The sequence below is a fragment of the Scyliorhinus torazame genome, chromosome 4 (genome assembly GCF_047496885.1).
Source record: "Scyliorhinus torazame isolate Kashiwa2021f chromosome 4, sScyTor2.1, whole genome shotgun sequence".
NCBI classification, from domain to species: domain Eukaryota; kingdom Metazoa; phylum Chordata; class Chondrichthyes; order Carcharhiniformes; family Scyliorhinidae; genus Scyliorhinus; species Scyliorhinus torazame.
In genome coordinates, this window is record NC_092710.1 from 51,493,079 (window position 1) to 51,521,022 (window position 27,944).

Consider the following 27,944-nt stretch of genomic DNA (forward strand, 5'->3'; position numbering starts at 1 on the left):
TTATAACTTGTCGTATTGCGCCAGGACTTGATTCATCAACTAAGCTTCCCCCAAACTTGGTGTGGTTCGACAGGTTAAGATCCTATAAATTAAAGATTCCTTCAGATGTTAAGATGCCTAAGATGTTAAGTCAGACTAAACGATCTACTATAAATATGTCTGCTTCTGACAAGTCAATGCCAACCATCCAAGACGTCATAAGGTTACAGGAGGACGCTCCTGAGAGTGATGAACAAATGTGGAAACGGTTAGGTTGTACATATGATTCTGTTTCCTCTTTATGGACCACGCCTGCACATCAGACTTGTATGTCTGATGTGCTGGCTTTATGGGTAATTGAATGTGTACACTTTGCAACTCATTGTGGGGCTCGAGGGACTAGTGATTTGTTGCTGGACACTTGGTGGCACCCTAAAATGCAGGGGTTGGCCCAAAGTATCAGTAATCGGTGTTTGATTTGTCAGCAATATAACACTGGAAAAGTTATCTCTTGTGGGATGGGGCAAACCCCGTTGCCCAGTGGTCCCTTTGAGACGCTCCAAATGGATTACATTGAGTTGGAAAGGTGTCAATGTTATAAATATGTTTTGGTCATTGTGGATGTGTTCAGCAGATGGGTCGAGGCGTATCCGACTATCGATAATAAAGTTGCTACTGTGGTTAAAGTCTTGATGAGGGAATTCATTCCCCGGTACGGTATACCAGCTCAGTTAAGTTCTGATAATGGGCCTCATTTAATTGGACAAATTAACAAGGAGTTTTGCTCCCAGTTGGGCATACGCCAGCAGTTACACTGTGCTTATAGACCGCAGGCGGCCGGGTTGGTTGAGAGACACAATCAGACCCTCAAAACTAAATTGGCTAAATTAAGAGCAGACACGGGACTGACATGGCTTAAGTTGCTCCCCGTTGCCCTCTTCCAGCTGTGGGTTACACCTGCAGGACCGGCCCAGCTCTCTCCCGCCGAGATTCTTTATGGCAGGCCTCTTAGAACTCCCTGGAGCCTGCAGGTTCCCAGACTGGTTCAGTTTCATCAGATGACTGAAGAGATGACCACCTATGTTCTAGCCCTCACGCAAGTGCTCAAGGAACTCCATGGCCAGGTCCACGCGGCTCACAAGCCATCGCCCCCAGTACCTAGCTCACTTTCAGTCCAGCCCGGTAGTTATGTCATGGTCAAAAATTGGACTAGGAAGGGGTCGGAGCCGCGATGGGACAGGCCCTTCCAAGTTCTCCTTACCACCCCCACAGCAGCTAAAGTGGAAGGGCGAAGTTCTTCGGTCCACCTACATCACTGTAAATTGAGTCCATCTCCACTACTGTAAAAGGTCGGATACTAAACTGCCTCCCTTCTCCAGTGCTATTTTACAGGTGTGGAGCATGATGGAGTGGCTACGCATCGTCTGTATGATATTTGGCCTCACTTCGCTTGGCGTGTTATTGGCGATGGACATGGAAAAGGGGAATATTATGTATCTGTGTAGCCCCATCCAGTCTATAAGGTTACATCACCTCTGCAATGGTGATGTTCTTCGCTGCCCCCATATACGAGGACATGGTATCGGCTCATGGAAGGTCATCAAAGTTAAGGAGAATGCAGGAGTCATGAAGCAGTTGCACCGGTCCCGGGGATGGGAAGGGAACATTATATGGACATTGCCTTGTTTTTGGAATACATGTAAATTCTATTTTGGATGTGTTAAGAGTGGTGCAATAAAGGTAAAATCAGGCCGTCAGGAGAGCGTAGGAAGAGGCTGTGAGAAAGTGAAAGGGACTAGAGAGAGGACGGGGCGTATGAGAAGGGAAGCACAGCTAGAACGTAGGTTACCGGGAGATACACTTAAGTTAATTAAAGGCCAAACTGAGGAAAACCCGGGTAGTATGAATCTCTTCTACCAGATTTACCACCGCTTGTATGGCCAGGGACGGGTTGTCTGCTACCCAAACCCCGCAGCGGTGTCTAGGTTATTTTCTGTTTCACCGCTTTGGGGCACTACCCAAACGGTGGTCCATTGTCAGCATTCCGAACCACTGCCCGAGCAAGTCACTCTTCCTTACGATCCGCATTCAGCACCACCGGCTATTTGCCTTCCCCTTCCTCGGGATAATTCGCATTCACAGTACGATAGGCTGCGACGGTGGAGGGCGTACATACCTAGCCACTTCACTCCCAATAGGGATTCCCGGTCGTACGAGAATTGCTTCAGCAGTGAAGGATATGGCTGTTTGCTGGTAGAGGTGGACACAAATATAACATGTCTGTTTCCCACCTGTACGGACAGGAGGTGCCATATCACCCAGGCGTCTGGCCAATGCGTTTGTTACAACACCACTTGCGTTCCATTGAACGCCGGCCTCCAGCTCCTTTGTGGCTGGGCGAATGTCTCTCATATCACTGTTGGGACTAGGGCTTTCCGCATTGCTAGGCGGCCCGAATGGGCATTTCAAAGTTGGATAAACTGGGCTACTGGAGGGTCCTTACGCAACCGATATGCTGATTGTGATGCTAGCCTGCACACGGAGCAAGGATACTACTTTTTATTTAATGGTACAACGACCAACGTTTTGTCACCCCCATTTCCCCGCCGAATTGCTATAGGGACTCTAGTCCCTACCACAGTCCCCTGCCCTTCGGCGTGGAACCTGCATAATCAGTTAGCACGCCGGGCAGTCTCTGCTGAATTTTGCGAGAACTGGAAAAAACCTCAGGTTCTTGCACCCAACCGGGGCCACTCAGCCGGGTGGGGCATTCTGGGCGTATTGACACTGGGAGGTGTGGGGGGTTCCTTGGCTGTCACTGATCGGAATTATTTTATTTGCGGCCTTACCATCTTGGGAAATGAAACCTTGGGAGCCCTCGGGGCAATAACCAAGGAGTTGTCTCAGCTACGGTTGTTTGCAATGCAGAACCGGTATGCTCTTGACTATCTTCTGGCCCGTGAGGGTGGGGTATGCGCCATAGTGCAGGGCAAGTGTATCGTAGGAGTTCAAGACTTGACCGCTAACATCACTAAATTTATGGATCGCATACGGGATCACTTGGACGGGATGCAGGATCCTGGCTCTTGGGGTAACTGGGAATTTGGAGGTTGGAAGGACTGGTTGATAAATATGGCCATGTATCGAGTGGTAGCTATCGGCTGCATCTTTGTGGGCCTGGCCATCCTTAAATGTGTGATGGGTAGAATGCGGGGTGCACTGGATCAGATCACCGCCCCAAGAAATTTAACTGTTAAAATCCATGAGGGTGAAGCAGATGAAGGGGGGCTAAGACAGGAATTGGAAATGCAGCGACAGGTCTTTTTAGATGAGGAACCGTAGCTATGGATTGGATAGTTCGGTTATCATGGAATGATAAAAGAAGGGAATGACGACTGTGATATAAAATAGTTACTTTAGAGATATTAGTTAATGTAATGTAGAAATAAGCCACTTTGATTCTGGCAAGTAGAGACAAAGGAGTTTAGACCGCATTGAAAAAAGCAGGAAGAGGTGTGTCTATGAGAGTGATGTTGAATTGATAGGGGACGGAGAAAGGGATTGGAAGTGAGACAATCAGAATAGATCAAACAAGTCAGGAGGGACATAGGATGACCTATGGGTGTCGAGTATGTGAAACTTGATGCCATTTGAATGTATCAGTACTGATCTCTTTGTCTGGGACATTCACTTAGTTCCCGGGGCAGCAGAGAGCAACATGTTATCTGTATCACTGTGGACTAGGTAGCTTGCAAGCTGAATAAAATAACTAATGTTATACCTGCAAATCCATCTCGATTTTTATTGAGGCCAGACTGACGGATAAAGAAATTTGGGATTCAACATTTGCGAGGGAAATGAGCTGGAGAGGCTGAATTACCAGTGAAGGAAATTCAAAAGATACAATATGAGACTTTGATATGAGCTATGAGAGCATTGTTAAAATGGGCCCTGGTAGCTCAGTCGGTAGAGCATCAGGCTTTTAATCTGAGGATCCAGGATTCAAGTCCCTGTCAGGGTTTTGATTTTGGCTCAAGGTGTTTGCTTCCCAATGAATGGTCAGAAATAAAAAATAAAGAATGCAGGATGCTTTATGGAAAGTGGAAGAACCGTGACAACGTCGTGTTTGTCAAATTGCAACAGCCGTCCAGAATTTTCAAGAATTTTTGCTAGATTTTCAGTGAATGTAAAAACTCTCCTGGTCTTGTCCTGCATTATACCACTGTAGTTTTCTGGCCATGTTTAATGACTTCCCAATTCACAAAATATTTCCTGTTTGTATACTTCTTTCCTGCAGAACTGCTTTTAAATTAATAACTTTCAGAAATAACTGCAATTTTTACAGTTTCAAAAGCCCAGTGCCGATGAATATTTTAGGTTGCACTCTCAAAGTCAGCAGGAGAAATCAACAATACTGATGTTTAATCAAAACAATTGAAATCTGTTCTACACTTGCAAACAGGTCCTGTAGGTTGGTGCTGTGGCTTAGATGGTTAAAGTGCCTGTCTTGTAAACAGGTGATCCTGAGATCAAATCTCAACAATACATTTACACTTTCAGGTCAAAGCATGTAGCTTGTGAAAAATGCTTGTCATTTAATGGTTAACACAGAAAATGTTGACAACATTTCTGTCGTGCTGTCCTTCAAGAATGCCTTTCCTTGATTTATGTCGAAATTTATTCAAACTTCCATATCTCCCACTTTTCACGCAACTTCCATTTTCCTCATCTACTCCATTGCATGTAACCTCGCTTCAGCTCTGAATAAGGGTCATACGGATTTGAAACATTAACTTTGTGTCTGGCTCCACAGACATCCTCAAATTTTATGAACTTTAATCTAATCATATTTAGTTTCTCATGCAGATTCACAACATGTGCAGTATTTTCCTTTGAATGCACGACAGGATTGACCTCAGGAAATCCAGAAGGAACATTTTGAATGTCTGTCAGCGATGTCTGTGAGCAAAGATTGAATGATTAAATGATTTACTCTGATGAAGAGTGACGCAGCCTCGAAACGTTATCTCGGTTCTCTCTTCACAGATGCTGCCAGACCCACTGAGATTTTCCATCATTTCCTGTTTTTTTTCAGATTTCCCATCTGCAGTAATTTGCCTTTTTATTGGACGATATATTTTGCTGCATGTCAGCAAGAACGATTTGGGCGGGATAAAGGATGGGGCGTTTTCCATGAAGATGTGGCGTTGACAGATCTATTTGCACCCTGAAACTTTGCGATTTGCATAATTTGCTACTTTACTAGATGAGCTTACTTGCGTTCACTCTCTGCCACAACAAACAACAGATGACATGCTTTCTTACCTCTCGCAAAATACAATCTGTATCTCTGCAGCTACCCACTGATATCTCACCGAACTAAACGTAATCTTCAATGTCTTGAAGTCCCAGTGCATGTCCCTGGGTAACAACAGTTGTCACATCACAGGTCATTGGAAAAATGCGAGTCCAAGTTGAAGAATTTGAGATAGAAAGCCGAAGGGAGGCTTCCGGTCTGCTTGCGAGGGAAATGAGCTGGAGAGGCTGAATGACCAGTGAAGGAACTTCAAAAGATACAATATGAGACTTTGAAGTGAACTGTGAGAAGGGTTTTGAAATGGGCCCTGGTAGCTCAGTCGGTAGAGCGTCAGACTTTTAATCTGAGAGTCCAGGGTTCAAGTCCGTGTCAGGGTTTTGATTTTGGCTCAAGGTGTTTGCTTCCCAATGAACGGCAGGAAATGAAAAATAAAGAATGCAGGATGCTTTATGGAAAGTGGAAGAACCGTGACAACATCGTGTTTGCCAAATTGCAACAGCCGTCCAGAATTTTCAAGAATTTTTGCTAGATTTTCAGTTGATGTTTAAACTCTCTCCTGGACTTGTCCTGCATTATATCACTATAGTTTTCTGGCCATGTTTAATCACTTACCAATTCGCAAAATATTTCCTGTTTGTATACTTCTTTCTTGCAGAACTGCTTTTAAATTAATAACTTTCAGAAATAACTGCAATCTTTACAGTTTCAAAAGCCCAGTGCCGATGAATATTTTAATTTGCACTCTCAAAGTCAGCAGGAGAAATCAACAATACTGATGTTTAATCAAAACAATTGAAATCTGTTCCACACTTGCAAATCTATCTTACAGATTGGTGCTGTGGCTTAGATGTTTAAAGTGCCTGTCTTGTAAACAGGAGATCCTGAGTTCAAATCTCAGCAGTACCTTTATACATTCAGGTCAAAGCACGTAGCCTGTGAAGAATGCTCCTTGTTTACTGGTGAACACAAATAATGCTAACAACATTTCTGTAGTACTGACCTGCAAGATTGCTTTCCCTTGACTAATTTCAAACTTCCATTTTTCACGCAATTTCCATTTACCTTTATACGTTAAGGTCAAAGCATGTAGCCTGTGAAGAATTTAATGGTGAACACAGACAATGTTGACAACATTTCTGTGGTACTGACCTTCAAGATTGCTTTCCCCTGTTTTATGTCAAACTTGATTCAAACTTCCATATCTCCCATTTTTCACGCAATTCCATTTTCCTCATCTACTCCATTGCATGCAACCTCGCTTCAGCTCTGAATAAGGATCACACGGATTTGAAACATTAACTTTGTGTCTGGCTCCACAGACATCCTCAAATTTTATGAGCTTTCATTCAAGCATTTTTAGTTTCTCATGCAGATTCACAACATGTGCAGTCTTTTCCTTTGAATGCATGACAGGATTGACCTCAGGAAATCCAGTACCAACATTGTGAATGTTTGTCAGCGATGTCTGTGAGCAAAGATTGAATGATTAAATGATTTACTCTGATGAAGAGTGACCCAACTTCGAAACGTTAGCTCGGTTCTCTCTTCACAGATGCTGCCAGACCCACTGAGATTTTCCATCATTTCCTGTTTTTTTTCAGATTTCATAACTGCAGTAATTTGCCTTTTTATTGGACGATATATGTTGCTGCATGACAGCAAGAACGATTTGGGCGGGATAAAGGGTGAGGCGTTTTCCAGAAGATGTGGCGTTGACAGATCTATTTACACCCTGAAGCTTTGCGATTTGCATAATTTGCTACTTTACTCGATGAGCTTACTTGCGTTCACACTCTGCCACAACAAACAACAGATGACATGCTTTATTCCCTCTCTCAAAATACAATCTGTATCTCTGCAGCTTCCCACTGATATCTCAGCGAACTAAACGTAATCTTCAATGTCTTGAAGTCCCAGTGCATGTCCCTGGGTAACAACAGTTGTCACATCACAGGTCATTGGTAAAATGCGAGTCCAAGTTGAAGAATTTGAGAAAGAAAGCCGAAGGGAGGCTGCCGGTCTGCTTGCGAGGGAAATGAGCTGGAGAGGCTGAATGACCAGTGAAGGAAATTCAAAGATACAATATGAGACTTTGAAGTGAGCTATGAGAACATTTTAATATTGGGCCCTGTTAGCTCAGTCGGTAGCGCGTCAGACTTTTAATCTCATGGTCCAGGGTTCAAGTCCCTGTCAGTAATTTGATTTTGGCTCAAGGCGTTTGCTTCCCAATGAACGGTCGGAAATAAAAATAAAGAATGCAGGATGCTTGATGGAAAGTGGAAGAACCGTGACAACGTCGTGTTTGCCAAATTGCTACAGCCGTCCAGAATTTTCAAGAATTTTTGCTAGATTTAAAGTGAATGTAAAAACTCTCTCCTGGTGTTGTCCTGCATTATACCACTATTGTTTTCTGGCCATGTTTAATCACTTCCCAATTCTCAAAATATTTCCTGTTTGTATACTTCTTTCCTGCAGAACTGCTTTTAAATTAATAACTTTCAGAATAACTGCAATTTTTACAGTGTCAAAAGCCCAGTGCCGATGAATATTTTAATTTGCACTCTCAAAGTCAGCAGGAGAAATCAACAATACTGATGTTTAATCAAAACAATTGAAATCTGTTCCACACTTGCAAGCCTGTCGTCCAGATTGGTGCTGTGGCTTAGGTGGTTAAAGCGCCTGTCTTGTAAACAGGAGATCCTGAGTTTAAATCTCAGCAGTACCTTTATACAGTCAGGTCAAAGCATGTTGTCTGTGAAGAATGCTCCTCATTTAATGGTGGACACAGAAAATGTTGACAATATTTCTGTGGTATTGACCTTCAAGATTGCTTTCCCTTGATTTATGTCAAACTTGATTCAAATTTCCATATCTCACACTTATCACGCAACTTCCATTTTCCTCATCTACTCCATTGCATGTAACCTCGCTTCAGCTCTGAATAAGGATCACACGGATTTGAAACATTAACTTTGTGTCTGGCTCCACAGACATCCTCAAATTTTATGAGCTTTAATCCAATCATTTTTAGTTTCTCATGCACATTCACAACATGTGCAGTATTTTCCTTTGAATGCACGACAGGATTGACCTCAGGAAATCCAGTAGGAACATTCTGAATGTCTGTCAGCGATGTCTGTGGGCAAAGATTGAATGATTAAATGATTTACTCTGATGAAGAGTGACCCTGCCTCGAAACTTTAGCTCGGTTCTCTCTTCACAGATGCTGCCAGACACACTGAGATTTTCCATCATTTCCTGTTTTTTTTCAGATTTCAAATCTGCAGTAATTTGCCTTTTTATTGGACGATATATGTTGCTGCATGTCAGCAAGAACGATTTGGGCGGGATAAAGGATGGGGCGTTTTCCATGAAGACGTGGCATTTGCAGATCTATTTACACCCTGAAACTTTGCGATTTGCATAATTTGTTCCTTTACTAGATGAGCTTACTTGCGTTCACACTCTGCCACAACAAACAACAGATGACACGCTTTATTCCCTCTCTCAAAATCCAATCTGTATCTCTGCAGCTTCCCACTGATATCTCAGCGAACTAACCGTAATCTTCAATGTCTTGAAGTCCCAGTGCATGTCCCTGGGTAACAACAGTTGTCATATCACAGGTCATTGGTAAAATGCGAGTCCAAGTTGAAGAATTTGAGAAAGAAAGCCGAAGGGAGGCTGCCGGTCTGCTTGCGAGGGAAATGAGCTGGAGAGGCTGAATTACCAGTGAAGGAAATTCAAAAGATACAATATGAGACTTTGAAGTGAGCTGTGAGAACTATTTTGCAATGGGCCCTGGTAGCTCAGTCGGTAGAGCATTAGACTTTTGATCTGAGAGTCCAGGGTTCAAGTCCCTGTCAGGGATTTGGTTTTGGCTCAAGGCGTTTGCTTCCCAATGAACGGAAATAAAAATAAAGAATGCAGGATGCTTTATGGAAAGTGGAAGAACCGTGACAACGTCGTGTTTGCCAAATTGCAACAGCCGTCCAGAATTTTCAAGAATATTTGCTAGATGTTCAGTGAATGTAAAAACTCTCTCCTGGTCTTATCCAGCATTATACCACTGTAGTTTTCTGGCCATGTTTAATCACTTCCCAATTCGCAAAATATTTCCTGTTTGTATACTTCTTTCCTGCAGAACTGCTTTTAAATTAATAACTTTCAGAATAACTGCAATTTTTACAGTTTCAAAAGCCCAGTGCTGATGAATATTTTAGTTTGCACTGTCAAAGTCAGCAGGAGAAATCAACAATACTGATGTTTAATCAAAACATTTGAAATCTGTTCTAAACTTGCAAAGCTGTCTTGCAGATTGGTGCTCTGGCTTAGATGGTTAAAGCGCCTGTCTTGTAAACAGAAAATCCTGAGTTCAACTCTCAGCAGTACCTTTGTACATTCAGTTTAAGCATGTAGCCTGTGAAGGATGCTCCTCATTTAATGGTGGACACAGGAAATGTTGACAACATTTCTGTGGTACTGACCATCAACATTGCTTTCCCTTGATTTATGTCAAACTTGATTCAAACTTCCATATCTCCCACTTTTCACGCAACTTCCATTTTTCTCATCTACTCCATTGCATGTAACCTCGCTTCAGCTCTGAATAAGGATCACACGGATTTGAAACATTAACTTTGTGTCTGGCTCCACAGACATCCTCTAATTTTCTGAGCTTTAATCCAATCATATTTAGCTTCTCATGCAGGTTCACAACATCTGCAGTATTTTCCTTTGAATGCACGACAGAATTGACCTCAGGAAATAGAGTAGGAACATTTTGAATGTCTGTCAGCGATGTCTGTGAGCAAAGATTGAATGATTAAATGATTGACTCTGATGAAGAGTGACGCAGCCTCGAAACGTTAGCTCGGTTCTCTCTTCACAGATGCTGCCAGACCCACTGAGATTTTCCAACATTTCCTGTTTTTTTTCAGATTTCACATCTGCAGTCATTTGCGTTTTTATTGGACGATATATGTTGCTGCATGTCAGCAAGAACGATTCGGGCGGCATAAAGGATGGGGCGTTTTCCATGAAGTTGTGGCATTGACAGATCTATTTACACCCTGAAATTTGCGATTTGCATAATTTGCTACTTTACTAGATGAGCTTACTTGCATTCACTCTCTGCCACAGCAATCACCAGATGACACCCTTTATTCCCTCTCTTAAAATACAATCTGTATCTCTGTAGCTTCCCACTCATATCTCAGAGAACTAACCTTACTCGTCAATGTCTTGAAGTCCCAGTGCATTGTCCCTGCGCAACAACAGTTGCCACATCGCAAGTCATTGGGAAAATGCGAGTCCAAGTTGAAGAATTTGGGAAAGGAAACCAAAGGGAGGCTGCCGGTCTGCTTGTGACGAATGTGATATAAAATAGTTACTTTAGAGATATTAGTTAATGTAATGTAGAAATAAGCCACTTTGATTCTGGCAAGTAGAGACAAAGGATTTTAGACCGCATGGAAAAAAGCAGGAAGAGGTGTGTCTATGAGAGTGATGCTGCATTGATAGGGGCCGGAGAAAGGGATTGGAAGTGAGCCAATCAGAATAGATCAAACAAGTCAGGAGGGACATAGGATGACCTATGGGTGTCGAGTATGTGAAACTTGATGCCATTTGAATGTATCAGTACTGATCTCTTTGTGTGGGACATTCACTTAGCTCTCGGGGCTGCAGAGAGCAACATGTTATCTGGATCACTGTGGGCTAGGTAGCTTGCAAGCTGAATAAAATAACTAATGTTATACCTGCAAATCCATCTCGACTTTTATTGAGGCCAGACTGACAGATAAAGAAATTTGGGATTCAACATTTGGTGCCGAAAACCTTGATTTCTCAGGGCGATCCTGGTTTCAACTGCGAAATCAGAATCAGACTGATTATGAACAGGAGGATGGGGAACGAGGGCCCTCAATGTAGAACTGGAAAATGACCGCACATTGATTGTTCCCCTCTTCTTATCGTCTGATTAGTCTGGTCACTCGCGGTTGGCACAGAAAGACCGCCACGACGAAATCACAGGTCAGTCTGGGGATTAGCATTTTAATTGATGGTATTTCATTTGTGAGTTAATTCGGCAGGGGTAGGCTATATTGTTGATGGGACATTTAAAACTATAAATGGTTCAACTTCATTTGTGAGTTAATTCGGCTGGGGTAGGCTATATTGTTGATGGGACATTTAAAACTATAAATGGTTCAACTTCATTTGTGAGTTAATTCGGTTGGGTTAGATTATGGGAGGTCGATGCGACATTTGAAATTGAAAATGGTTCACCTCCATGTGTGTGTGTGTTAAAAATATAGTTGATTAAGCTAAAATTGTCTCCTTCGACTGTAGTGGCGAAAAACGCAGTTCCGAGGACTAGTTGAGATTATGGGGAATTCCTTGGATAGCACAAATGATCCAGGCATGCCAATGCAAATATTATGTGATAAGTATCCAGACAAAGCGAAGGATTTTAGAAAATTGTCAGCACAGTTAAGAACTAAAATGGGAGATGAATGGCCACTAGGGGGCACCAAAGACCTAGAAATGGTTAAGAAAATCCAGGGACAAATTTGGAGAAAAAAATCAAAGTATGAAAGCTAAAGAATTAATTGGATTATGGAGGCAATATTGTCAAGAGGAAAGAGATAAGATTATGTTGTCTAGCTGGCAGGACAATGCCCTTAAAATGGGGATTCCAATTAGTGAACAGGGTAACCTATAAACATTACAGATCTTGAAAAAGGAATGTGCATTTAAAAAAAGAGCAAGTAGAGACAGGAAAGACGCGGGTCAAACAAGAGATGAGCTACGTAGTTCAATGGCTGGCCTTGAATTGACAGAAAAAGAAAAATTCAATAATTTGGAAAAGTCAGTAAAAGTTCCGTCTGCACCTGTAGCATGGTCTGCGTTCATTCCAGAACCACCAGAGTACAATAATATATACCCAGTCATTGCTCCCCAGATTCCAAATATGCCAGAAACTCAAGCCCTTTTGGATGATAGTGTGGGTGATAGTGTGGGTCCTGATTTACCAACTTCACGACCAGAAGAGCAAAAGGAACTCTGTCCCACAAGCCCAGTTAGCTCTAGGACAAGATCTCGGACAGCGAGAGAGGGGCTTGACCCTCACCAGAAACAATTAAGCATATCACCTAAGTCTCTCCAAACTAAGGAGAAACCACAAGATTCGGGAACAAAAGAAGCTGAAACAACTTCTTTTGAAGAGAAAGAACTCCCCCTAGTGACAGGGAGAGACGTTGAAGTCTTGGAACAACCAGGGGAAATAGCTAGAGTGCCCCCTGGTGACATTCAGAGACAGTTACCGATTAGGAAGATGCGAAACCCCGACGCAGTGACTGCGGGAGCGAACCCCACGATAGACGTTTACTTCCCATGGACACCCAGTGAGATGATGGCTATTATGGCTACAATCCCAGATAGAAAAAAATCTCCTGCTGCCTTCGTGGATTCCTTGAGAACTACCATCTCAATTTATCAAGCTGATTCAAGTGACCTCTGGGCCCTAGTCCAGCAGATTTTAACCCCAGCAGAGTACCACAATTAACTTAACCACCTGAATTATGCTAGTCATGCCGCACTTCAGCAGGCCTCTGCGTTAGACGACGATAGAAGGACACAGATCTTGAATGCATTGAATACACATTTCAAAGGCCCATAAATCTTTCTGTTATCTTAGACCTAAAACCTAAGAAGACTGAAGAGCCAGAGGAATTTCTGGAGCGTTTTAATGAAATCTACCGGGGGCAGTCTGGCGATTTGCTGTATCAAAATGGTCAGAATTCCCCTCAATATTGTGCTATGTTAATGCATTGCCTACCACCTTCTGTGGTTACTGCTGTGAAATGTAATAACATGAATTGGACAGAGAACGACCCTTCCCAGATGGCAAGGGTAGTCAGATTTTATTGGAAGGAGGGTGTAGGCCAAGAAGGAGGCTCAGTTACAAAGCTTAAGACTGAGTATGTAATGAAAAAGGATGATTGGCGATCCCAACAAGCGGCAGAAATGGTAGTTTACCAGCAGGAGCCCCAATATAGTGACTTTGGGTGGGTGGATCAGCGAAGAGGAGGATACCAAACCCACCCAAAGGGACCCTCACCCCCTTTTTATGGCCCACCGCACAAATCAACAGCTCTACAACCGCAGCCCCCTCTGAGGGGCCATTGGTCTACTGGAAGAAGAGGACGGGGCAGAAATAGAGGGAGCAATGCATGTTTTAATTGCGGCCGTGTAGATCACTGGCAACAGGGATGCCCCTTTAAAAGACAGGCAGTAGAAGGAGATTATCCGACCCAAAGGAGAGGGTACCCACCAAGGGGAGGACAGACGAGATACACTGACTTCTCCCAGGAAAACCCTTTCCCAACACAGGATTGACTAGCTAATTTAGCCATAAGGACTCTCCAATCGGACAGGGAACCTATTATCTCTCTGCAGATAGGAGATCAACATCACTCATTTGTAATCGACACCGGGGCAGCCATGTCTTCTGTGCAATCAGCACTTAAATTACCATTATCCGACCACACGCAGCAATTGTCAGGGTTCCAAGGACAGGTGTGTGAGTATCCTATTTCTGAACCTGTGACAGTCACTTACGAGAATAAGTCTGCAGAGCATCAGTTTGTAGTGACTACTGGATTGGACTGTAACTTGTTGGCCCGAGATTTACTGTGTATCTTGCAGCTACAGCTAGAATGCGGAGATGAGGGGGTAACGGTTACATCATGGAGGATGAGACAACAGTGCTATATTTCTATCACCCCCCAGTGGTGGACGTTAGACGTTGAACAGTCACTGCATCACGTTACCCTGGCCTATGACAGAACTGGACGAAACAGGGAGTTGGAGGACAAATACCGGCCATTACTTGAGACCGAATGGCCAGTCAAGGTTACAGCCACAGTCACGGGAAAAGAAGGTACAGCCGATTTTGTTACAATATCACCACATTTATGGCCACAGTCAGCTTTGGTAAGCCTTCATATTACACGTCAGGTCCGTGACCAGTACCATGCCAGGGATATGGGGCGAATGGTCAGAAGGGCGGTGGATCATTCGGATCCAACAGACTACGCACTTCAAGTCATGCCGGACGGCACTACCATAAAATATTTTGAGGTCCCTGAAACGATTAACACTCGACTGCAGCATCACAGGGGACATGATGTGTTGGAATATGTCAATCCACAGGTCTGGGCGGAATACCCATCACAAGTGGGAAAGACAAATGTTACACCTATTAAGGTGATGATTAAGGATCATGTAAAGCTACCTTCCATTCGACTATACCCCCTGAAATCTCAAGCTGCTTCATCAATAGATAAATTAATTCAAGAGCTGTTGAAACAGGGTATTTTGGTCCCTTGCCAATCATAATGTAACACCCCCATACTTGCTGTGCCTAAACCAGCCAAACCAGACCAGCACCGATTAGTACAGGATTTACGTTCAATTAATGCCATCGCATAGCCATTACATGCTCTCGTCCCTAACCCTGCCCACATACTGGCTCAAATTCCAGCTCAAGCCCGGGTCTTCGCCGTAATTGACCTTCAGCACGCCTTCTTTGCCCTCCCACTTGCGACTGAAAGTCAATATTTGTTTGCCTTCACTTACAATGGACAGCAGTATACCTGGACCCGACTGCCACAGGGGTTCGTCAATTCACCTACACTCTTCTCCAGATGTCTGCAGACCCAACTCCAGGCCTTGACATTGGAGCATGGTTCCACTCTGGTGCAGTATGTAGATGACATATTGGTGGCAAGTCCTGATGAGCCCAGTAATAGGGATGATGTGATCCAATTATTGAACCACCTATCCTCGTTCGGTTATGTTGTTTCACAAGCAAAGGTCTTGGTGGCTCAGAGAAAAGTTAAGTTCTTAGGAGTTTTACTTACAGCCACAGAAAGAAGTCTCGAACCCAGTAGTATTGAACCAATATGCCAATTCCCCGCCCCTACAATAGCCAAGGAGGTTCGTCATTGGCTGGGTATGATGAATTATTGTCGGCAGTGGATACCAAACATCGCTGTCTATACAAAGCTGCTGACGCCTTACACTAGTGAAGGGGGGAATTTTACTCTCACCACCGAGGCACTCGAGGCCTTCCGTTGCCTGAAGCAGGCCCTGCTACAAGCACCGGCCCTCGGTAGGCCCCTATACGACCGATCATTCCAGATTTACTGTACTGTTCTGGAAGGATGTTCAACAGCGGTACTCACCCAGCAACATGGGGACAAGCACCGGCCCGTAGCATATTACTCTTCCAAACTCGACCCAGTGGCGTTGGGCCACCCTGTTGCACCCAGATCTTGGCAGCGATATACAATAGTTTGCAGGCTGCTGCCAACATCACTCTCCAACAGGATATTACGGTGTATAGCTCCCACTCGGTAATCGCACTATTGGGGCAACTGCAGACTCAGCATCTTACCGCAGCTCGTCAGAATAGGTATGAGGTATACCTTTTGAACAATCCACGTCTGACATTTAAATACTGTACCACTATCAATCCAGCCTGTTTTCTCAGTGGTCCCCCTGTCAATGAGGAGGCGCCTGGTCACGACTGTTTAGCCTTGATTCAGGAAACTACAACAATAAGGGACGATCTGAGTGATATTCCGTTAGAACAACCTGACATGATTATGTATGTTGATGGCAGTGCATTAGTAAGCCCCACTGGCCGGAGACTGTCGGGTTATGCAATCATAGATCAGGATGGTCTGATTCTAGAAGCGGCAGCTTTCCAAACCCCTTACTCAGCACAACAAGCCGAACTTTTTGCCCTCACCCGTGCATGTTTACTGGGGGGAGATCGCCGGGTAAATATCTACACTGACTCCCGATATGCTTTCGGGGTAGTTCATGACTTCGGACAACTCTGGAAGAATAGGGGATTCCTTACCTCGGCAGGCACAGAAATATCCAACCGGGGTTTAGTTAATGACCTACTGCAGGCCCTCCTTATGCCCGCGCAGATTTCCGTTATTAAATGCGCTGCCCACACGAATGGTACAACCCCAGTTGACGTTGGTAATGAACGAGCAGATTGTGCAGCGCGAACAGCCGCGCAAATTCAGCAAGTGATGGTGCCTAAGATGTTAAGTCAGACTAAACGATCTAATATAAATATGACTGCTTCTGACAAGTCAATGCCAACCATCCAAGACGTCATAAGATTACAGGAGGACGCTCCTGAGAGTGATAAACAATGTGGAAACGGTTAGGTTGTACATATGATTCTGTTTCCTCTTTATGGACCACGCCTGCACATCAGACTTGTATGTCTGATGTGCTGGCTTTATGGGTAATTGAATGTGTACACTTTTCAACTCATTGTGGGGCTCGAGGGACTAGTGATTTGTTGCTGGACACTTGGTGGCACCCTAAAATGCAGGGGTTGGCCCAAAGTATCAGTAATAGGTGTTTGATTTGTCAGCAATATAACACCGGAAAAGGTATCTCTTGTGGGAAGGGGCAAACCCCGTTGCCCAGTGGTCCCTTTGAGACGCTCCAAATGGATTACATTGAGTTGGAAAGGTGTCAATGTTATAAATATGTTTTGGTCATTGTGGATGTGTTCAGCAGATGGGTCGAGGCGTATCCGACTATCGATAATAAAGCTGCTACTGTGGTTAAAGTCTTGATGAGGGAAATCATTCCCCGGTACGGTATACCAGCTCAGTTAAGTTCTGATAATGGGCCTCATTTTATTGGACAAATTAACAAGGAGTTTTGCTCCCAGTTGGGCATACGCCAGCAGTTACACTGTGCTTATAGACCGCAGGCGGCCGGGTTGGTTGAGAGACACAATCAGACCCTCAAAACTAAATTGGCTAAATTAAGAGCAGACACGGGACTGACATGGCTTAAGTTGCTCCCCGTTGCCCTCTTCCAGCTGCGGGTTACACCTGCGGGACCGGCCCGGCTCTCTCCCGCCGAGATTCTTTATGGCAGGCCTCTTAGAACTCCCTGGAGCCTGCAGGTTCCCAGACTGGTTCAGTTTCATCAGATGACTGAAGAGATGACCACCTATGTTCTAGCCCTCACGCAAGTGCTCAAGGAACTCCATGGCCATGTCCGCGCGGCTCACCAGCCATCGCCCCAGTACCTAGCTCACTTTCAGTCCAGCCCGGTAGTTATGTCATGGTCAAAAATTGGACTAGGAAGGGGTCGGAGCCGCGATGGGATGGGCCCTTCCAAGTTCTCCTTACCACCCCCACAGCAGTTAAAGTGGAGGGGCGAAGTGCTTGGGTCCACCTACATCACTGTAAATTGAGTCCATCTCCACTACTGTAAAAGGTCAGATACTAAACTGCCTCCCTTCTCCAGTGCTATTTTACAGGTGTGGAGCATGATGGAGTGGCTACGCATCGTCTGTATGATATTTGGCCTCACTTCGCTTGGCGTGTTATTGGCGATGGACATGGAAAAGGGGAATATTATGTATCTGTGTAGCCCCAACCAATCTACAAGGATACATCACCTATGCAAAGGTGATGTTCTTCACTGCCCCCATATACGAGGACATGGTATCGACTCATGGAAGGTCATCAAAGTTAAGGAGAATGCAGGAGTCATGAAGCAGTTGCACCGGTCCCGGCGATGGGAAGGGAACATTATGTGGACATTGCCTTGTTTTTGGAATACATGTAAATTCGATTTTGGATGTGTTAAGAGTGGTGCAATAAAGGTAAAATCAGGCCGTCAGGAGAGCGTAGGAAGAGGCTATGAGAAAGTGAAAGGGACTAGAGAGAGGACGGGGCGTATGAGAAGGGAAGTACAGCTAGAACGTAGGTTACCGGGAGATACACTTAAGTTAATTAAAGGCCAAACTGAGGAAAACCCGGGTAGTATGAATCTCTTCTACCAGATTTACCACCGCTTGTATGGCCAGGGACGGGTTGTCTGCTACCCAAACCCCGCAGCGGTGTCTAGGTTATTTTCTGTTTCACCGCTTTGGGGCACTCCCCAAACGGTGGTTCATTGTCAGCATTCCGAGCCACTGCCCGATCAGGTCACTCTTCCTTACGATCCGGGTTCAGCACCACCGGCTATTTGCCTTCCCCTTCCTCGGGATAATTCCCATTCACAGTACGATAGGCTGCGACGGTGGAGGGTGTACATACCTAGCCACTTCACTCCCAATAGGGATTCCCGGTCGTACGAGAATTGCTTCAGCAGTGAAGAATTTGGCTGTTTGCCGGTAGAGGTGGACACAAATATAACATGTCTGTTTCCCACCTGTACGGACAGGAGGTGCCCTATCACCCAGGCGTCTGGCCAATGCGTTTGTTACAACACCACTTGCGTTCCATTGAACGCCGGCCTCCAGCTCCTTTGTGGCTGGGCAAATGTCTCTCATATCACTGTTGGGACTAGGGCTTTCCGCATTGCTAGGCGGCCCGAATGGGCGTTTCAAAGTTGGATAAACTGGGCTACTGGAGGGTCCTTACGCAACCGATATGCTGATTGTGATGCTAGCCTGCACACAGAGCAAGGATACTACTTTTTATTTAATGGTACAGCGACCAACGTTTTGTCACCCCCATTTCCCCGCCGAATTGCTATAGGGACTCTAGTCCCTACCACAGTCCCCTGCCCTTCGGCATGGAACCTGCATAATCAGTTAGCACGCCGGGCAGTCTCTGCTGAATTTTGCGAGAACTGGAAAAAACCTCAGGTTCTTGCACCCAACCGGGGCCACTCAGCCGGGTGGGGCATTCTGAGCGTATTGACACTGGGAGGTGTGGGGGGTTCCTTGGCTGTCAGTGATCGGAATTATTTTATTTGCGGCCTTACCATCTTGGGAAATGAAACCTTGGGAGCCCTCGGGGCAATAACCAAGGAGTTGTCTCAGCTACGGTTGTTTGCAATGCAGAACCGGTATGCTCTTGACTATCTTCTGGCCCGTGAGGTTGGGGTATGCGCCATAGTGCAGGGCAAGTGTATCGTGGGATTTCAAGACTTGACCGCTAACATCACTAAATTTATGGATCGCATACAGGATCACTTGGACGGGATGCAGGATCCTGGCTCTTGGGGTAACTGGGGATTTGGAGGTTGGAAGGACTGGTTGATAAATATGGCCATGTATCGAGTGGTAGCTATCGGCTGCATCTTTGTGGGCCTGGCCATCCTTAAATGTGTGATGGGTAGAATGCGGGGTGCACTGGATCAGATCACCGCCCCCAAAAATTTAACTGTTAAAATCCATGAGGGTGAAGCAGATGAAGGGGGGCTAAGACAGGAATTGGAAATGCAGCGACGGATCTTTTTAGATGAGGAACCGTAGCTATGGATTGGATAGTTCGGTTATCATGGAATGATAAAAGGAGGGAATGACGAATGTGATATAAAATAGTTACTTTAGAGATATTAGTTAATGTAATGTAGAAATAAGCCACTTTGATTCTGGCAAGTAGAGACAAAGGATTTTAGACCGCATGGAAAAAAGCAGGAAGAGGTGTGTCTATGAGAGTGATGCTGAATTGATAGGGGCTGGAGAAAGGGATTGGAAGTGAGCCAATCAGAATAGATCAAACAAGTCAGGAGGGACATAGGATGACCTATGGGTGTCGAGTATGTGAAACTTGATGCCATTTGAATGTATCAGTACTGATCTCTTTGTCTGGGACATTCACTTAGTTCCCGGGGCTGCAGAGAGCAACATGTTATCTGTATCACTGTGGACTCGGTAGCTTGCAAGCTGAATAAAATAACTAATGTTATACCTGCAAATCCATCTCGACTTTTATTGAGGCCAGACTGACGGATAAAGAAATTTGGGATTCAACATTTGCGAGGGAAATGAGCTGGAGAGGCTGAATTACCAGTGAAGGAAATTTTAAAGATACAATATGAGACTTTGATATGAGCTATGAAAGTATTGTTGAAACGGGCCCTGGTAGCTCAGTCGGTAGAGCATCAGACTTTTAATATGAGGGTCCAGGATTCAAGTCCCTGTCAGGGCTTTGATTTTGGCTCAAGGTGTTTGCTTCCCAATGAATGGTCAGAAATAAAAAATAAAGAATGCAGGATGCTTTATGGAAAGTTGAAGAACCGTGACAACGTCGTGTTTGTCAAATTGCAAGAGCCGTCCTGAATTTTCAAGAATTTTTGCTAGATTTTCAGTGAATGTAAAAACTCTCCTGGTCTTGTCCTGCATTATACCACTGTAGTTTTCTGGCCAAGTTTAATCACTTCCCAATTCACAAAATATTTCCTGTTTGTATACTTCTTTCCTGCAGAACTGCTTTTAAATTAATAACTTTCAGAAATAACTGCAATTTTTACAGTTTCAAAAGCCCAGTGCCGATGAATATTTTAGTTTGCACTCTCAAAGTCACATCACAGGTCATTGGAAAAATGCGAGTCCAAGTTGAAGAATTTGAGAAAGAAAGCCGAAGGGAGGCTGCCGGTCTGCTTGCGAGGGAAATGAGCTGGAGAGGCTGAATGACCAGTGAAGGAAATTCAAAAGCTACAATATGAGACTTTGAAGTGAGCTGTGAGAAAGTTTTTGAAATGGGCCTTGGTAGCTCAGTCGGTAGAGCATCAGACTTTTAATCTGAGGGTCCAGGGTTCAAATCCCTGTCAGGGTTTTGATTTTGGCTCAAGGTGTTTGCTTCCCAATGAACGGTAGGAAACGAAAAATAAAGAATGCAGGATGCTTTATGGAAAGTGGAAGAACCGTCACAACGTCGTGTTTGCCAAGTTGCAACAGCTGTCCAGAATTTTCAAAAATTGTGCTAGATTTTCAATTGATGTAAAAACTCTCTCCTGTTCTTATCCAGCATTATACCACTATAGTTTTCTGGCCATGTTTAATAATTTCCCAATTCACAAAATATTTCCTGTTTGTATACTTCTTTCCTGCAGAACTGCTTTTAAATTAATAACTTTCAGAAATAACTGCAATTTTTACAGTTTCAAAAGCCCAGTGCCGATGAATATTTTAATTTGCTCACTCAAAGTCAGCAGGAGAAATCAACAATACTGATGTTTAATCAAAACAATTGAAATCTGTTCTACACTTGCAAAGCTGTCTTGCAGATTGGTGCTGTGGGTTAGATGGTTAAAGCGCCTGTCTTGTAAACAGGTGTCCCTGAGATCAAATCTCAGCAGTACTTATATATATTCAGGTGAAAGCATGTAGCCTGTGAAGAATGCTCCTCATTTAATGGTGAACACAGAAAATGTTGACAACATTTCTGTGGTACTGACCTTCAAGATTGCTTTCCCTAGATTTATGTCAAACTTGATTCAAACTTCCATATCTCCCACTTTTCACGCAACTTGCATTTTCCTCATCTACTCCATTGCATGTAACCTCGCTTCAGCTCTGAATAAGGATCACACGGATTTGAAACATTAACTTTGAGACTGGCTCCACAGACATCCTCAAATTTTATGAGCTTTAATCCAATCATTTTTAGTTTCTCATGCAGATTCACAACATGTGCAGTATTTTCCTTTGAATGCACGACAGGATTGACCTCAGAAAATCCAGTAGGAACATTTTGAAAGTCTGTCAGCGATGTCTGTGAGCAAAGATTGATCGATTAAATGAATTACTGATGAAGAGTGACGCAGCCTCGAAACGTTCGCTCGGTTCTCTCTTCACAGATGCTGCCAGACCCACTGAGATTTTGCATCATTTCCTGTTTTAATTCAGATTTCACATCTGCAGTAATTTGCCTTTTTATTGGACGATATATGTTGCTGCATGTCAGCAAGAACGATTTGGGTAGGATAAAGGATGGGGCGTTTTCCATGAAGATGTGGCGTTGACAGATCTATTTACACCCTGAAACTTTGCGATTTGCATAATTTGTTACTTTACTCGATGACCTTACTTGCGTTCACCCTCTGCCACAAGAAACAACAGATGACACGCTTTATTCCCTCTCTCAAAATACAATCTGTATCTCTGCAGCTACCCACTGATATCTCAGCGAACTAACCGTAATCTTCAATGTCTTGAAGTCCCAGTGCATGTCCCTGGGTAACAACAGTTGTCACATCACAGGTCATTGGTAAAATGTGAGTCCAAGTTGAAGAATTTGAGAAAGAAAGCCGAAGGGAGGCTGCCGGTCTGCTTGCGAGGGAAATGAGCTGGAGAGGCTGAATTACCAGTGAAGGAAATTCAAAAGATACAATATGAGACGTTGACGTGAGCTATAAGAGCATTGCTGAAATGGGCACTGGTAGCTCAGTCGGTAGAGCGTCAGACTTTTGATCTGAGGGTCCAGGGTTCAAGTCCCTGTCAGGGTTTTGATTATGGCTCAAGGCCTTTGCTTCCCAATGAACGGAAATAAAAATAAAGAATGCAGGATGCTTTATGGAAAGTGGAAGAACCGTGACAACGTCGTGTTTGCCAAATTGCAACAGCCGTCCAGAATTTTCAAGAATTTTTGCTAGATTTGTATCTAGCAAAATGTATAGTGAAGTGAATGTATAAACTCTCTCCTGGTCTTATCCAGCATTATACCACTGTAGTTTTCTGGCCATGATTAATCACTTCCCAATTCGCAAAATATTTCCTGTTTGTATACTTCTTTCCTGCAGAACTTCTTTTAAATTAATAACTTTCAGAAATAACTGCAATTTTTCAGTTTCAAAAGCCCAGTGCGAATGAATATTTTAATTTGCACTCTCAAAGTCAGCAGGAGAAATCAACAATACAAAATTTAATCAAAACAATTGAAATCTGTTCTACACTTGCAAAGCTTTCTGGCAGATTGGTGCTGTGGCTTAGATGGTTAAAGCACTTGTCTTGTAAACAGGAAATCCTGAGTTCAAATCTTAGCAGTACCTTTATACGTTCAGGTCGAAGCATGTAGCCTGTGATGAATGCTCCTCATTCAATGGTGAACGCAAAAAATGTTGACAACATTTCTGTGGTACTGACCTTCAAGATTGCTTTTCCCTGTTTTATGTCAAACTTGATTCAAACTTCCCTATCGCCCATTTTTCACTCAACTTCCATTTACCTCATCTACTCCATTGCATGTAACCTCGCTTCAGCTCTGAATAAGGATCACACGGATTTGAAACATTAACTTTGTGTCTGCCTCCACAGACATCCTCAAATTTTATGAGCTTTAATCCAATCATTTTTAGTTTCTCATGCAGATTCACAACATGTGCAGTATTTTCCTTTGAATGCACGACAGGATTGACCTCAGGAAATCCAGTAGGAACATTTTGAATGTCTGTCAGCGATGTCTGTGAGCAAAGATTGAATGATTAAATGATTTACTCTGATGAAGAGTGACCCAGCCTCGAAACGTTAGCTCGGTTCTCTCTTCACAGATGCTGCCAGACCCACTGAGATTTTCCATCATTTCCTGTTTTTTTTCAGATTTCACATCTGCAGTAATTTGCCTTTTTATTGGACGATAAAAGTTGCTGCATGTCAGCAAGAACGATTTGGGCAGGATAAAGGATGGGGCGTTTTCCATGAAGATGTGGCGTTGACAGATCTATTTACACCCTGAAACTTTGCGATTTGCATAATTTGCGACTTTACTCGATGAGCTTACTTGCGTTCACACTCTGCCACAACAGACAACAGATGACACCCTTTATTCCCTCTCTCAAAATCCAATCTGTATCTCTGCAGCTTCCCGCTGATATCTCAGCGAACTAAACGTAATCTTCAATGTCTTGAAGTCCCAGTGCATGTCCCTGGGTAACAACAGTTGTCACATCACAGGTCATTGGTAAAATGCGAGTCCAAGTGAAGAATTTGAGATAGAAAGCCGAAGGGAGGCTGCCGGTCTGCTTGCGAGGGAAATGAGCTGGAGAGGCTGAATGACCAGTGAAGGAAATTCAAAAGATACAATATGAGACTTTGACGTCAGCTATGAGAACATGTTTGAAGTGGTCCCTGGTAGCTCAGTCGGTAGAGCATCAGACTTTTAAGCTGAGGTGCAGGGTTCAAGTCACTGTCAGGGTTTGGATTTTGGCTCAAGGCGTTTGCTTCCCAATGATCTGTAGGATATAAAAATAAAGAATGCAGGATGCTTTATGGAAAGTGGAAGAACCGTGACAACGTCGTGTTTGCCAAATTGCATCAGCTGTCTAGAGTTTTCAATAATTTTTGCTAGATTTTCAGTTGATGTTTAAACTCTCTCCTGGACTTGTCCTGCATTATATCACTGTAGTTTTCTGGCCATGTTTAATAATTTCCCAATTTGCAAAATATTTCCTGTTTGTATACTTCTTTCCTGCAGAACTGCTTTTAAATTAATAACTTTCAGAAATAACTGCAATTTTTACGCTTTCAAAACCCCATTGCCGATGAATATTTTAATTTGCACTCCCAAAGTCAACAGGAGAAATCAACAGTACTGATGTTTAATCAAAACAATTGAAATCTGTTCTACATTTGCAAAGTTGTTTTGCAGATTGGTGCTGTGGCTTAGATGGTTAAAGCGCCTGTCTTGTAAACAGGAGATCCTGAGTTCAAATCTCAATAATACCTTTATACATTCAGGTTTAAGCATGTAGCCTGTGAAGAATGCTCCTCATTTAATGGTGAACACAGAAAACCTTGACAAAATTTCTGTGGTACTGACCTTCAAGATTGCTTTCCCTTGATTTCTGTCAAACTTGATTCAAACTTCCATATCTCCCACTTTTCACGCAACTTCCATTTTCCTTATCTACTCCATTGCATGTAACCTCGCTTCAGCTCGGAATAAGGATCACATGGATTTGAAACATTATCTTTGTGTCTGGCTCCGCAGACATCCTCAAATTTTATGAGCTTCAATCCAATCATTTTTAGTTTCTCATGCAGATTCACAACATGTGCAGTATTTTCCTTTGTATGCACGACAGGATTGACCTCAGGAAATCCAGTAGGAACATTTTGAATGTTTGTCAGCGATGTCTGTGAGCAAAGATTGAATGATTACATAGAACATAGAACATAGAACGATACAGCGCAGTACAGGCCCTTCGGCCCACGATGTTGCACCGAAACAAAAGCCATCTAACCTACACTATGCCATTATCATCCATATGTTTATCCAATAAACTTTTAAATGCCCTCAATGTTGGCGAGTTCACTACTGTAGCAGGTAGGGCATTCCACGGCCTCACTACTCTTTGCGTAAAGAACCTACCTCTGAGCTCTGTCCTATATCTATTACCCCTCAGTTTAAAGCTATGTCCCCTCGTGCCAGCCATTTCCATCCGCGGGAGAAGGCTCTCACTGTCCACCCTATCTAACCCCCTGATCATTTTGTATGCCTCTATTAAGTCTCCTCTTAACCTTCTTCTCTCCAACGAAAACAACCTCATGTCCATCAGCCTTTCCTCATAAGATTTTCCCTCCATACCAGGCAACATCCTGGTAAATCTCCTCTGCACCCGCTCCAAAGCCTCCACGTCCTTCCTATAATGCGGTGACCAGAACTGTACGCAATACTCCAAATGCGGCCGTACCAGAGTTCTGTACAGCTGCAACATGACCTCCTGACTCCGGAACTCAATCCCTCTACCAATAAAGGCCAACACTCCATAGGCCTTCTTCACAACCCTATCAACCTGGGTGGCAACTTTCAGGGATCTATGTACATGGACACCTAGATCCCTCTGCTCATCCACACTTCCAAGAACTTTACCATTAGCCAAATATTCCGCATTCCTGTTATTCCTTCCAAAGTGAATCACCTCATACTTCTCTACATTAAACTCCATTTGCCACCTCTCAGCCCAGCTCTGCAGCTTATTTATATCCCTCTGTAACCTGCTACATCCTTCCACACTATCGACAACACCACCGACTTTAGTATCGTCTGCAAATTTACTCACCCACCCTTCTGCGCCTTCCTCTAGGTCATTGATAAAAATGACAAACAGCAACGGCCTCAGAACAGATCCCTGTGGTACTCCACTTGTAACTGAACTCTATTCTGAACATTTCCCATCAACCACCACCCTCTGTCTTCTTTCAGCTAGCCAATTTCTGATCCACATCTCTAAATCACCCTCAATCCCCAGCCTCCGTATTTTCTGCAATAGCCTACCGTGGGGAACATTATCAAACGCTTTGCTGAAATCCATATACACCACATCAACTGCTCTACCCTCGTCTACCTGTTCAGTCACCTTCTCAAAGAACTCAATAAGTTTTGTGAGGCATGACCTACCCTTCACAAAGCCATGCTGACTATCCCTGATCATATTATTCCTATCTAGATGATTATAAATCTTGTCTCTTATAATCCCCTCCAAGACTTTACCCACTACAGACGTGAGGCTCACTGGTCTATAGTTGCCGGGGTTGTCTCTGCTCCCCTTTTTGAACAAAGGGACCACATTTGCTATCCTCCAGTCCTCTGGCACTATTCCTGTAGCCAATAATGACATAAAAATCAAAGCCAAAGGTCCAGCAATCTCTTCCCTGGCCTCCCAGAGAATCCTAGGATAAATCCCATCAGGACCCGGGGACTTATCTATTTTCAGCCTGTCCAGAATTGCCAACACCTCTTCCCTACGTACCTCAATGCCATCTATTCTATTAGCCTGGGTCTCAGCATTCTCCTCCACAACATTATCTTTTTCCTGAGTGAATACTGATGAAAAATATTCATTTAGTATCTCACCTATCTCTTCAGACTCCACACACAACTTCCCATCCCTGTCCTTGACTGGTCCTACTCTTTCCCTAGTCAAAGAGTAGGGAGGGCACCTTCAAGGTTAGTGCCATGGAGATTTTGCCAATAAACTCTGCATTCACCATTAAATTGGGAGCTTTTCATAACAGGTTACTTGTTTTGACCTAAAGGTATAAAGGCACTGCTGAGATTTGAACTTAGAATCTCCTGTTTACTTAAACAGGCGCTTTAACAAGCTAAGCCACAGCACCAACTTAAACCAGTACTGAGCCGACTTCCGGTTGCGGCAGGGATGAGCTAGCCGCACGTTTCGGCGGCTCCAGCTCCGACGGAACTTCGGGCTCTTTTAAGAGCCCCAATGGCCGAAAAACCCGGTGCGAGGGAAGGGAGCCCCCCCCGAACGACGGAGGGAAAAACCGGCGGCGGCGGCTGCAGCCCGAAGAATCTGCAGCCAGAAGGTCAGAGGGAGTGGAACAAAATGGCGGCGGAGAAACCACAGGTGACATGGGGGCCTGAGCAGGACGAGGTGGTGAGACGGTGCGTGGACCTGCTGAAGAAGGAGGTAATGACCCCGTTGTTACAGGCAATTGAGGGGCTTAAGGAGACTTTAAAGACCCAGGAGACTGAACTTCGCGTGGTGGAGCAGAAGGTGTCAGGTATTGAGGACGAGGTCCTGGGCCTGGCGGTCAAGACTCAGATGCACGAGGCACTTCATAAAAAGTGTGCTGACAGGATTGAGGCCCTTGAAAATGGATCGCGAAAGAAGAACCTCAGGATACTAGGTCTCCCGGAGGGTGTTGAAGGAGTGGACTGTGGAGCGTACGCAAGTAAGATGCTGAGCTCACTGATGGGTGCTGAGGCCCCTGCGGGCCCCATGGAGGTGGAGTGGGCAAATCGGATCCCGGCGAGAAGACCAAAAGCGGGAGAGCCACTGAGGACGATAATCGTGCGATTCTACCGCCTTAAGGACAGAGAAGAGGTCATGAGAT

General features: G+C 44.2%; 5 non-coding genes across 5 annotated transcripts; all 5 read left to right on the forward strand.

Annotated features, from left to right (window-relative positions):
• Positions 1-6,128: 6,128 nt before the first annotated feature.
• On the forward strand, positions 6,129-6,202 carry trnat-ugu (transfer RNA threonine (anticodon UGU)). Its single transcript has one exon. It is a non-coding gene; the product is annotated as a tRNA-Thr (tRNA).
• Positions 6,203-7,947: 1,745 nt separating this feature from the next.
• On the forward strand, positions 7,948-8,021 carry trnat-ugu (transfer RNA threonine (anticodon UGU)). The gene has a single exon. It is a non-coding gene; the product is annotated as a tRNA-Thr (tRNA).
• Positions 8,022-20,225: 12,204 nt separating this feature from the next.
• On the forward strand, positions 20,226-20,298 carry trnak-uuu (transfer RNA lysine (anticodon UUU)). Its single transcript has one exon. It is a non-coding gene; the product is annotated as a tRNA-Lys (tRNA).
• A 554-nt stretch (positions 20,299-20,852) lies between these two features.
• Positions 20,853-20,925, forward strand: trnak-uuu (transfer RNA lysine (anticodon UUU)). Its single transcript has one exon. It is a non-coding gene; the product is annotated as a tRNA-Lys (tRNA).
• A 1,599-nt stretch (positions 20,926-22,524) lies between these two features.
• On the forward strand, positions 22,525-22,597 carry trnak-uuu (transfer RNA lysine (anticodon UUU)). The gene has a single exon. It is a non-coding gene; the product is annotated as a tRNA-Lys (tRNA).
• Positions 22,598-27,944: the final 5,347 nt, after the last annotated feature.